This window comes from Lissotriton helveticus, chromosome 2_1 (assembly GCF_964261635.1).
Source record: "Lissotriton helveticus chromosome 2_1, aLisHel1.1, whole genome shotgun sequence".
Taxonomy (NCBI): Eukaryota; Metazoa; Chordata; class Amphibia; order Caudata; family Salamandridae; genus Lissotriton; species Lissotriton helveticus.
The window spans coordinates 261,486,398-261,498,036 of NC_136059.1; the positions used below are offsets into that span (position 1 = coordinate 261,486,398).

Consider the following 11,639-nt stretch of genomic DNA (forward strand, 5'->3'; position numbering starts at 1 on the left):
AAACCATACTGTGTGGAGAGGCACTCCGGGATTTCTGAGGGCGGCATGGGGTCAGACAGAAGGCAGCAATGTGCTGAACAAACTCTTACAAACATAAGCAGAGCCATCATGTAGGTTGAGACCGGCACAAAACTGGAGAGTACATGTGCACTCCCTTTCTGACAAGGCAGGCCTTTCATGGTTGACAGATTGTAGGTGTAATACATTTTCCTAAAATCTTCACTAGACATGGCACGTGGTCACTGTTTTTTAAGCTACGAAGAGATCTTGATAAAATAGAGTACAACGCCTGCACTTTTAAGCGAGTTTCTGCCAAAGCAGCTGAAATGCTGCAAATGTTGCAGAAAACGGTGCCCTCTAGGGATCTGTCTTGCACTAATGCACTATAAAAACAAGACTGGCCGCCTGCCTCACGAGAGCACAGGGGGGGGGGGGGGCACTCTGCAGCTGCCAAGGGGCCGTCCTACACATAATAGATGCGTCATATATATATATTACTGAATATCCTGCGAATATGGGAAAATCACTGAATCTCCCCGTGTTTAACCAAAAAATTAAAGTGTCCTCATGTAATGCAGCTGGTGGTGCTGTGTAAAGCGCTCTGATACCCGATTCGGGGCAAGTTGGCGCTATATAAAACTCGGAAAAAAATATATATATGATAGAGTAAACATCTGATCTGCTTTAACATATCTACTTGAATCACTAAATGTCTAAAAGGCAAGGGCCCTCGGAATATGCAAGATCACTCACCGCAAAGTCACCGCACATTATAGCGCCTCCTCAGCTGTCAAGTCTGAGGCTAGCTGCTAATGTACCATTTCCAAATTGAAAGCAGCTGAAGTGGCAGCCGCATGTGAGCTGCTTCAGGGAGGCCTGGGGGCTCCCGGCTGCTGCTGCCATGTCACACTAGGATTCCCCACACGGTAATCCATGTCAGGGCCCACTGCCTACTATAGAGACCGTGTAATCGGTGAGGGCATGGATGGCGAGTCCGATCCTGCGGCACTTGGAGAAAGAGTCCAGTGGTGGCTGCTGGGAGCAATGGCAGCGCAGGTCACCCCCTGGGAAGGAATCCTGCGACTTGACTGAAGCGCAGAGGTAGCATTGGAGTGAGTGCCAGCAGAAAAACAGAGAACCGACAATGTACAAAATGTGGGTGCGACGGTGGAAAAGAAGGAAATCTGTCGCCACAGGCAATGACGTGGAAGGTCCACAAACGACAGAAAGTGCAAAAAGGGAGCTTTATTCCACAAATCCAATGGATTCAGAGGGTCAACCACAACTAACGCGTTACACTTCGACTCCGCCCTCAGTGTGCGCTGCACATGCGAGTCACATTACAAACAGTGACATAGAAGGAGTACGAACCTGCCACACGTAAATAGGTGTCTGCCCGAGCACGCGGCGCCGGATATGGAGTTCAGCCAACTCGCGTGTGTGTATGTGTGCGACGGCGGGGGGGGTGTCTCGGTGCACTCGTGTGTGTCTCTGTGTGTGTGCGGTGTGTGTGTGTGTATGTGTGCGACGGCGGGGGTGGGGGGGTTCTCTGTATGTATGTGTGCGTGGGCGCTCGTGTGTACATCAGAGCTTAAAAGTGAAGCAAGTCGCAGTCCGATTTTAGTTTTTGCATTCTACACTTACAGCCTCTAGTTTTGACAGACGACTGACCCTGTCCAGCCCTACGGGTCCGTTTATAGGTACCAATCCTGTCAACCTAACGCACGCCCCACAGAGGCCTGTCCAACTTGTCCTGAGTTTTCAACCAACAGCACTCTGCATGTTTGCTCGTATAGTCCCACGGTAATATTGGAACAAGCATTAGAAATGCAATCGGGCTCGGATTTATTTGAGTTTGAGCTAATGCCATTGTAAATGCCAATGTATTGTTGCTATGTGTTATGGAATGTGTTCATGTGGTGTGTACTGCCAGTGATCTCCTTGTGAGTGTGAGAATATTGCACCGTTACTGCCTGTGATGTCCTTCCTGTATTTCCAAGACTATTTTAATTTTGCGCGCGTGCACATGAAGCTGCACGCAAACGCAAATCCATAAACTTTCGTACACAGCAGAGTTGAACATTTTAAAAGTGTGTACTTTGCTCCAACTAAATACTCATTCTGAAAAGTGCCTTTCATGCAATTCAAAGGGTTCCTGAAAAAGCATCTTTAACTCAAGTGTCTAAATTCTAAATCGGTCCCTCCGTTGTTCTAACCATGATCACCAAAGCGCTCGAAGCCCTAACTGGGTGCGTTAAGCACAAAGTATGCATTCGTTTAGACACTGCTTTGTTCACTCCTTCAAGCATTTATTTATTTTCAGGTGCTCACTAGTTGATTCACTCATCCATTCAAACTGTATCGTGTGTTAAATACGTGATCAACCACCCTGTGAGGTATCGAAACTTGAGCCTGTGCACGGTAAAGCAGGTGCTAATGTTACCCCACTGAAACCACTATAATTCCAGAGGTGGCAAAAGACAAGCAGCGAGCTAGAAAGCTGCCAGTACATACTTTTCATTTACATTGAATTTTCTACGGAAAAATGTACCGTAAAATCAGAACACGCAAGTGTCTTTTTATCAACTATTATCTGCGCGCCATTTAGGAGTTTTTAAGCCTACATAGCGACGGGGCTTCCCATAAAAGTCGCTCTGTGCGAGTGTCTACTTAGTTTCTAAAAAGCAATCTGCAAATATTCAGCACACACGCACAGTCCGATTTAAACTAAGAAAAAAACAGGGAAAGAGTCCATAAAAGCAATAATTCCTTGATTAGCCTCTCAGTGCGTCGGAGCGCTATGGTTAAACAAGGGGAGTGGGGGTCATCTACAGTCCGAGACTGGCTCGGGTCGGTTGTAACCAGAAGTGACTTGTTGCACACCGCCCGGCCTCCGTACACGTCCAGAGAGGCCCAAGAAGAATGCGCGACCCGCCCTCAATCACACAAGAGTGGGGACGTCACCTCATAGGGCCAGGGCTTGACATTAATGTGATATAGAACACCCCTCAGTAGAACACATGCGTAGTAGCGTAACTGTGAGTGGGGACGAACGGGGGTGATGCTGCCGTCTGAGGAGGAGACGAGGTCGAAATGCATCATACTTAACAGAAGCCTCGAAACTCACCGCCAGCGTTAGTAACATAATTAGCTTCAAATGCAATATCGAAATCAGAATAAATCAAAAATTGGAGAAAAAAAAGTGCCAGGGCCCATCACGGAAGACCACTGCAGCTTGCACCACATATTGCCCCTCCCTTTTTTTTTTTTGCCAATACCATTACCAACAAACCACCTAACCATCTCACTCCTAAAAGTGTGACAATTCAAACTGTTTTAGGCCACACTAAGCTACAATAATGGCGTGGAAGGCTGGAATTCATTTTTAATCTATATTGTCTTAATAAATAAGTTTGTTGTGCACATGTCAAAATTAAAGACCGCGCCACCATGTGGTGGACTGTCACTGAAGCCGGTGCGGACATTTAAGTGCTAGTGCCGAGCACCGAAAACCACCGGCTCAAATTAAGCGCTGAAAGCATCAGTAATATGAAAATATGTATAAACAGTTTTAGCAGTAACATACAGCAGTGGCAATCGGGCCCCGTTCGCTTTAACCTCGGGTTCTTTAGGAACAATATATGTATAGTAGGAATGATCTGATGCCTCTAGTGTGTGGACACTATGCACAGTCAACTACAAGTGTTGTTTAAGGAAATAGTGTAGGAGGCATTTCTTCTGAAGTGGGCTATCTGGCTCTGGGCAAGGAGGCTTCTGTTCAAACCTCGCGGTCCTGGGCAAATCAACCTATCTCACGGAATCCGACAATACTTATAGGGCAACATGGAGTACATAAAAAGTTAAAACAAAACTTGAGTGCTATGCAAAGGATTGGAAATTCGTCTTATTAATCATTATTATTAAGTGTTGCCTATTTTAGCTTCTGGGCGCTGGGCCTTACCTAGCAGTTTGCTGAGCTCGGCGTTCTGCACATCCGGGAACCGTAGAGCCAGCCGCTTGCGCTCGTCCTTGGCCCACACCATGAAGGCGTTCATGGGCCTGCGGATGTGGGCCTCGGTTCTGGGGCTCCCTCTTTTGGGAATGCTGCTCCCCGCTCGGTCGCCCGTACTCTGCAGAGAGCGGCAGAGCAGCTCCCCGGGCCGGCAGGAAGGAGCCGCACACGGCGTATATGCCTGTGTGCACGTAAGGAGGAGGACGCGCGCCCGACAAACACACTGCTAGATGGTGAACGCGCGCGCACCATCTGCAATGCATTACACGGCCACCCTGACAGCTCCTAATTAATGTACTTCTTTGCGCGAGCACGCACGAAATATGCCTTAAAATGGCGGAACAAAACTACATTTACCCTATCACTTCAAGCCTATTAAAAAGAAAACACAAGGAAGACGAATCACTGACCAGATGACAGAAAACGCTAAGGAATGTCTGGAATTTCTCTCTCCAAGGCCCTCTTCTTCTTTTTTTTCTCCTTTAACATTAGTTCTCAAACTCCTCCCAGCTTTATTCGGTTGAAACAAACAACCATAATAGCACAATATGTAATCACATTACATAAAAGAACAATTAGAAAAGTTCGACATCTATAATGATAATAAAATTCAAATACGTATTCCGTTAAAACATCATAGACTGCGTCAGTTCTCCTAAAACTCATAGCAGTATTACATGTTTTTTTTGTAACAGAGATCCAGGGCACGTAGTGCATGTAGTCAATGTGCCTGGAAAGAGACCTACCTGCACTTTTTTTTCCTTATTGTGGTATTGACTTACATTGCCCTGAATCATCTGTGCTGTTTGTTAATGTGTATAGTGCTGCATTTTCAAAGTGGAGGTTGCTCTTTTTGCAATAAATGTGCCTTTAGCTGAAGTAGTTAGTATTCAATGGCAGATTGCTGCTGCTCCACTATTTTTAACAGTTGCACGCTGACTGGATGTCAGATCTGAGACATTTTAGTGTGTTGATGCTGATGTTGTAGTCCGAAAGAGAAGGGTGAGGAGGAACGCTGTACGGATCCAGAGTTTCATGCATTATACAGGTGAAGATTATTGCCTGGGGTTTATCTTTGTAAGATTAATGGTGAATCACCCTACTGTGTCTTATGGGATCCGATGCTGTTAACTGATGGTCTTTTATCTTAGCATGGGTGCAACAGCGTGAAGGTCGCATGGTTGATTGAATAGGTGTGTGAGTAAACACCAGCTAGTAGGCCCAGTAATGTTATCTGGCCACATTAGCACACTGCAAGAGTGCAGACACCTTTAGTTGGTAAGACGGAGGGATGATCTGAGTTGAGCTGGTGAGAGAATCACACCTTAATGCAGGTGAAGCAGTTAGTCCTTTTAGACTATGCACCCCAAAAGCTATGGATACCCAGTTTGCTCTGTATAGGGAACACGCATCACAGGATGGCCTCCCAAGATCAGGCGACTTAGGTTTTGAGTTCAATGTGAAACATCTAATCATAGGTGTGACTGTCTGTCACAGAATATCGGAGTTATCCGCTCATTCGTAAAGGTTGAGAATGTAAATCGGATCATATGTGGGCCGCGGTAAACTGCCTCAAAACTCCAGAGGTGTAGATTGTAAAGTTTAAGTTTATGTATGACGCTGCCACACACATGGAGACATAATCAGAAAGTCATTAGGTTGGAGACCCGTCATGACCTAGCTCTATTTAGAATGCAGACCACCTTCATGAATTGAACATTTTAATTTGTAGTAGAGATGATCGAGCCAACAAATTAACAGTGAGAGCCAAGCCCAGTCAAGGGTTTGGTTTGGCTCTTAGAGCCTGTGCACGAGCCGAGCCCTTAAAATGTTTGCTATGTAAAACATACAACAAACTTCACGTAAAATATTATAAAACAAAATGTGCATTTCCTTAACATGTGGAAACTTTGATATTAATACGTCACTTTATAGCTCTGCACTGAGAAGTACTTTGTACAAGTGATCGTTTTTAAACATGAACCATTAGTGAACTAAAAGGCAGGACAGTTGTCATGTAAACCCTGTAATGGCCCAGATTATTATAGATGAACATTATAGTCTATTGAACACAATCGGTGTTTGTACAACTGGTATCCTGAACTCACATATTTGAAAGTGCTTTCATATGCGATAATGAAGAAAATCTTGCCCTGTTTGTTGTCATTTTATTTTACAGCATTTCTAGGTTTAATATCCTAAAACCGCTAATGTCGGTCATTTTATCAATCCTAATGTGGTGATGATTTAATGGCCAACTTGATCGTGACTTGATAGCAATGTATTTCAGTCTTGATTGTGTTAATCGTATGTTTTTATAAAATAAAAAACAATGACGCTGAAATCAAAGATATACTGGAGCCCCCTACTGGTATAGTAAAAGACAACCTTCAAATTTTCAGATCCTAGGTACCATCTCTGTTTCTTGACCTTGAGCAGTCTAGCAGTGTGCCTACCCCCCAACTTTGGAGAACACTTTAGAGATCCCCCTTCCACGGGTGAATCGAAAATAAGGGTGGTAAGACGGCAGCACCGTCTCTGACCCCAGTGGCAATGGTGGTTTCAAAGTATTTACTGTGTCTTTCCAGCAAGCCGTGATGTGCCCAAACACTTGTGTGTGTGTTGTCACCATGTCTTCAGAGGCCCAGATGTGTCTGTATGTGAAGAATAAACCAGGCGCGTGCCACTGGTGCAGCAAGTGCAGCAAGTGCAGTGGCACTGGGGCCTAGAGGCCCAAGGGGCACGTTGAAGCCTGATCATTTTACTATCCCTACAGCAGTGAACGGGTGCGTTTTCCTTGCTTGGTCCAGGGCCCGTGGCATCCTTCCTAGCTACTGGGCTAAACACAATCCATCATCCGTATTTTCTGAATCCTTTTTGGGAGGGTTGCATTTGAACTGCCTCGAAGTGCACTGATAGGACTTCAGCTAACTCGTGGTCATTCGATGTATCTGCCTCGATGTAAGCGAGCTCTGAAGCCGCATTCCACTGAATGACATTCCCTGTTGAAAATGAATCGCAGAAAACAGCGCCGTGCCTACTATACAACACAAGTATGGAAACGTCTACCATACATACCCTCCCTTCTTACTCCGCGACCCAGAAGTCACTCCATTCTGATGCCAGGAGCAGGTGGCATACCGGGGGGCTGCCTCGGGCCCTTGAAGCCCATGTCATTTAAGACCACGGTAACAGGACACGGGTGGAGGGGCCACGCTCGAGGGAAATAGCTCAAAGGTCAGCGACTCACGAGCACAGTTCGCAGAAGTCCCGCCTCGTTATGAATGAACGAACTATCTTGGGCAATACCGCGGGCGGAGCGAGGAGGAAACTGGAAAAACACTGCGTTGATGGAAGGGGGCTCAGCGGCGGTGTTGCTATTTACAAACACTCGCCTGTCCAGTTAAAATACTATTTCTCTCAAATGTTACCCTTACAGCAGATCATCGAGACCTCTGCCTCGGAAAGGATAAGATTCTACGAGGTGCTTGCTCGGCGGGTGGCACGGGTGCAAATTCTCCTGTGTGGCTAAAGTTTGTGTCACTACGCAAATATCAGAGTACCGGCTTGTTTCTGCGAAGTGCCGGTACTCTCCCTCTTAAGATAAAAGCTTACCTGCCCTTTCACCAGGCTGGCGGCGAACTGCCTCATGACGGCCTCCACGGTGTAGGCGCTGGACCAGCCGCGGGGGTGAGCAGCTCCATGCAGATGGCGCCCCCGTCCAGCACGTAGCCGTTCTCCAGGCGCGGGCTCAGCACCCGCATGAAGGGCGGCGAGAAGGGGAAGTTGTCCGGGAAGGTGAGGTTGAGCAGGATGAACTCGGTGCCCGTCTCCTTCATGTCCTGCCACAGGGTGGAGTCCTTGTCCAGCTGGTGCAGCTTGACGTTCCAGTCGAAGAGGCTGTCCTCCACCAGCTCCACCGTGATGAAGCGCTCGCTCAGCTTGCGGATGTCCTGCAGCTCCTTCATCAGCCGCCGGCTGCGCACCCGGCAGGAAGGAGCCGCACACGGCGTATATGCCTGTGTGCACGTAAGGAGGAGGACGCGCGCCCGACAAACACACTGCTAGATGGTGAACGCGCGCGCACCATCTGCAATGCATTACACGGCCACCCTGACAGCTCCTAAATATAATTAATGTACTTCTTTGCGCGAGCACGCACGAAATATGCCTCAAAATGGCGGAACAAAACTACATTTACCCTATCACTTCAAGCCTATTAAAAAGAAAACACAAGGAAGACGAATCACTGACCAGATGACAGAAAACGCTAAGGAATGTCTGGAATTTCTCTCTCCAAGGCCCTCTTCTTCTTTTTTTTCTCCTTTAACATTAGTTCTCTAACTCCTCCCCTTTCAGGGGGTGGAGTCCGAGCCCTAAAAAGAGAAACTACAATATCCAGCATGCAGAGTAGAGTGAAGAGTGGCTGCATGTTCCCTGGAGACATGGTGTCAGCTGGGAGGTAAGGGTTGAAATATTTTCTTTAATGGTCTGTGCTAAGACTACAAGATATAACACTGTACAGACAGACCCTAGAACATAAAATAAACAAGCTTTGATAAGAGCAATGATATCCCTGGCGAAGGGCAGGTTCTTAATAAAGGGTACTCACCACACGCCCCAGCGATTCAGATGTGAGCGAAACCGAAACCTTCCGTGGGGCGGGACTTCCGTCTTCGGAAGCCCGTGCATGCGCCCACGGAGTGCCACGGAGAGAAGCAGTGCTGGTGACGCGGGGCTCCCATGCCCGAGGGAGAGTCCTGCGGTGGCGGCTGAAGCCCGGAGTGGCAGTAACTGGGCCTTACTTGTGGGGGGGGGGGTCTCGGTGCACTTGTGTATGTGTGTGTGCGCACGTGTGTGTATGCGATGGCGGGTTCTCTGTATGTATGTGTGCGTGCGTGCATGGGCGCTCGTGTGTGTGTGTGTCTCTGTGTATGCGCATGCGTGTGTCGTGTTTGAGCTTCTCAGGAGACAGCAGCTGGGCACAGCGAGCGCAATCGCGTGCGCGTGGCCCGCCCCGATCGCCTTCTCGGAGAGGAAATGCGCGCGGCCAGGTGCTGTCTCCTGGAAAGCTGCGTCGCTCACAATAGGTCTCTGGCGAGACAGCGCTTCACGCTGTAATCACCACGAGACCTAAAAAAGTAGGCGCATGTACCCTTTCTACAGTTTTCAACCCTAGCCATACAAAACTGTTATAATCCACGTGTCATACCCGCCAACATTCTAAGACCGAAAAGAGGTAAAGTTGCAAACAAGCATTTACAATGCAATGGTCGGGCCTTTGCAAAAGTTAGAGCTAATAACATTGTAAATGACAAATTTTTTATTTATGTGTTGGTTTTGAAAACAGATAAATAAATGGCATTGACATTTACATTGCCAATATCTTAATCTCTCGCAAATGTGAGACCTATTGCATTTGCACACACACACACACACACACACACACAGCCACACACACACACACACACACGCAGAGCCCCACACACACACACACACAGCGCCACACACACACACACACACACACACACACACACACACACCCAGAGCCACACACACACACCCAGAACCACACACACACACACAGAGCTACACACAGAGCCACACACACAGAGCCACACACACACACACAAAGCCCCCCCACACACACATAGCCCCCCCACACACACACAGAGCCCCCCACACACACAGAGCCCCCCCACACACACAGAGCCCCCCCACACACACAGGGCCCCCCACACACACACAGAGCCCCCCCACACACACAGAGCCCCCCCACACACAGAGCCCCCCCACACACAGAGCCCCACACACAGTTTTTGTTTTTAAAACATATAAATAAATGGCACTGTCATTTACAATGCCAATAGCTTAATCTCTTGCAAATGCAAGACCATTTGCATTTGCACCCACACACAGAGCCACCCACACAAAGCCACCCACACACACATACATGGCCAGCCACAGTCATTCACATAGAGCCCCCCCACACACACAGAGCCTCCCCACACACACAGTGCCTCCCCACACACACACACACAGAGCCTCCCCACACACACACAGAGCCTCCCCCCCACACACACACACACAGAGTCACACAGAGAGCCACACACACACACAGGCAACGATGCGTCCTTTTAAATAGGTTTACAACTAACTTTTCGCTGCTAAGAAATCAAATTAGTTTCATAATCAATTCAAAGGTGTCCTAAGAACATCATTATCGCAGCAACATGCCCAGCCCATTTTCGCTTCATTGGATATGACGTCAGGAAAGAGTGCCACAACTAGTTAGTAGCCTTTTAAGTCCCTCTCAAAACCTGTGGAACGAATACGATAAAGCATTTCCCGAAAATGTACGCTGCTATTTATCAAACAAAAACTCAAAGAGAAATGGTCAAATTCTTTTTAAAGATGTGACGGGAGTGGGTCATACAACGATGTTTTTGATAATCACATAACTGTCCTTTCCTGTTAGATATCCCTAATGCAATTACAAACAAAAATACACTGGCTAAGATGGAGTCATTAGTTAGCGCTGCCAAACTTCTAGTCGGTACAAACATTTAGCAATGCAGACACGTATGCAGGGAGTGTATGCAAAGCGTTACCGTGCCTTTCTTAGACCCAATTACGTAGTCTAACATACAAATCAGTGATAACAGGCCTATTACAATTTACTTTAGTTTACAAAGGGGGGTGCAATCCTCAAGTCATCCCGGCAGAGAAGGAATAGAAAGGCATTTGCTACCAGTGTCCAGGTGATCCATTAAAATGGCCAGACAGCGTAAAACGGACAGTATACATACCGGGAGGGACACACGCTGCTGTTCTATTTGTGCCCAGCGCCTCATTACACAGTAGAGCCACAGTGAGGCCATTTCAACGCGGACAGCCATAGATAGCCCGGTTATACTTCAAACTCCCGCAAAACCAAAACACAACAGGGCTAGTAACATGGAGGGTTCTGTGTGGAAGAACGATCCTGCTCTCCAAGCACTAAACCGAAGGGTTTCAAGACAGGATGGCGAAGATTCCCCCCGGATTGAAGTTAGTCTCCTTCTCTCAGCTCTGGATACCATGTCTCACTCACCTCAGTCAGGCCGCGCAGGAAGAGAAAGCGGAGCACGCCGGGAGCGGCATGACGACTTCAAAATATCGCGAGATCTCGATCAGCCGCAAACAAAACTATTATTTACACCTTATGTAAAAGAACCATCTGATAAGCATTCACGTTTTGAAAGCAATCTATCTAAGTCGAATAAGTACATTGAATATGATTTCGTGATTGTTACCTCGGATGTAATTTACGTTATTACTGCCAAAATAATACGTTTATATTACAAAATATAAAAATGCGATAGTATTTTTGTTCAATTGTATGTATAATGTATGTATGTATAAAATATTTTATTACGCGCTCTGCTACTACAGAGTATCCTGGCGCGATATGTAACCTTTAGACAGAGCCGAACCAAATGGAGAAAAAAAAAAGCAACTAGATACTGAGATTAAAAAGGTGGGTTTTTAGCCCCTTCTTGAATTCCGCCAGTGTGGCTGAAGATCGCAGAGAGAGCGGCAGGGCATTCCAAGACCGAGCTGCTTGGACAGAGATAGACTGACCACC

At 47.1% G+C, this 11,639-nt stretch overlaps 1 non-coding gene and 1 pseudogene across 1 annotated transcript; both read right to left on the reverse strand.

Annotated features, from left to right (window-relative positions):
• Positions 1 to 7,555: 7,555 nt before the first annotated feature.
• Positions 7,556 to 7,980, reverse strand: LOC144820103 (ubiquitin-conjugating enzyme E2Q-like protein 1 pseudogene; annotated as a pseudogene).
• Positions 7,981 to 10,175: 2,195 nt separating this feature from the next.
• LOC144820578 (small nucleolar RNA SNORD58) lies at positions 10,176 to 10,241 on the reverse strand. The gene has a single exon (XR_013607862.1). It is a non-coding gene; the product is annotated as a small nucleolar RNA SNORD58 (small nucleolar RNA).
• Between the last annotated feature and the right edge of the window lie 1,398 nt (positions 10,242 to 11,639).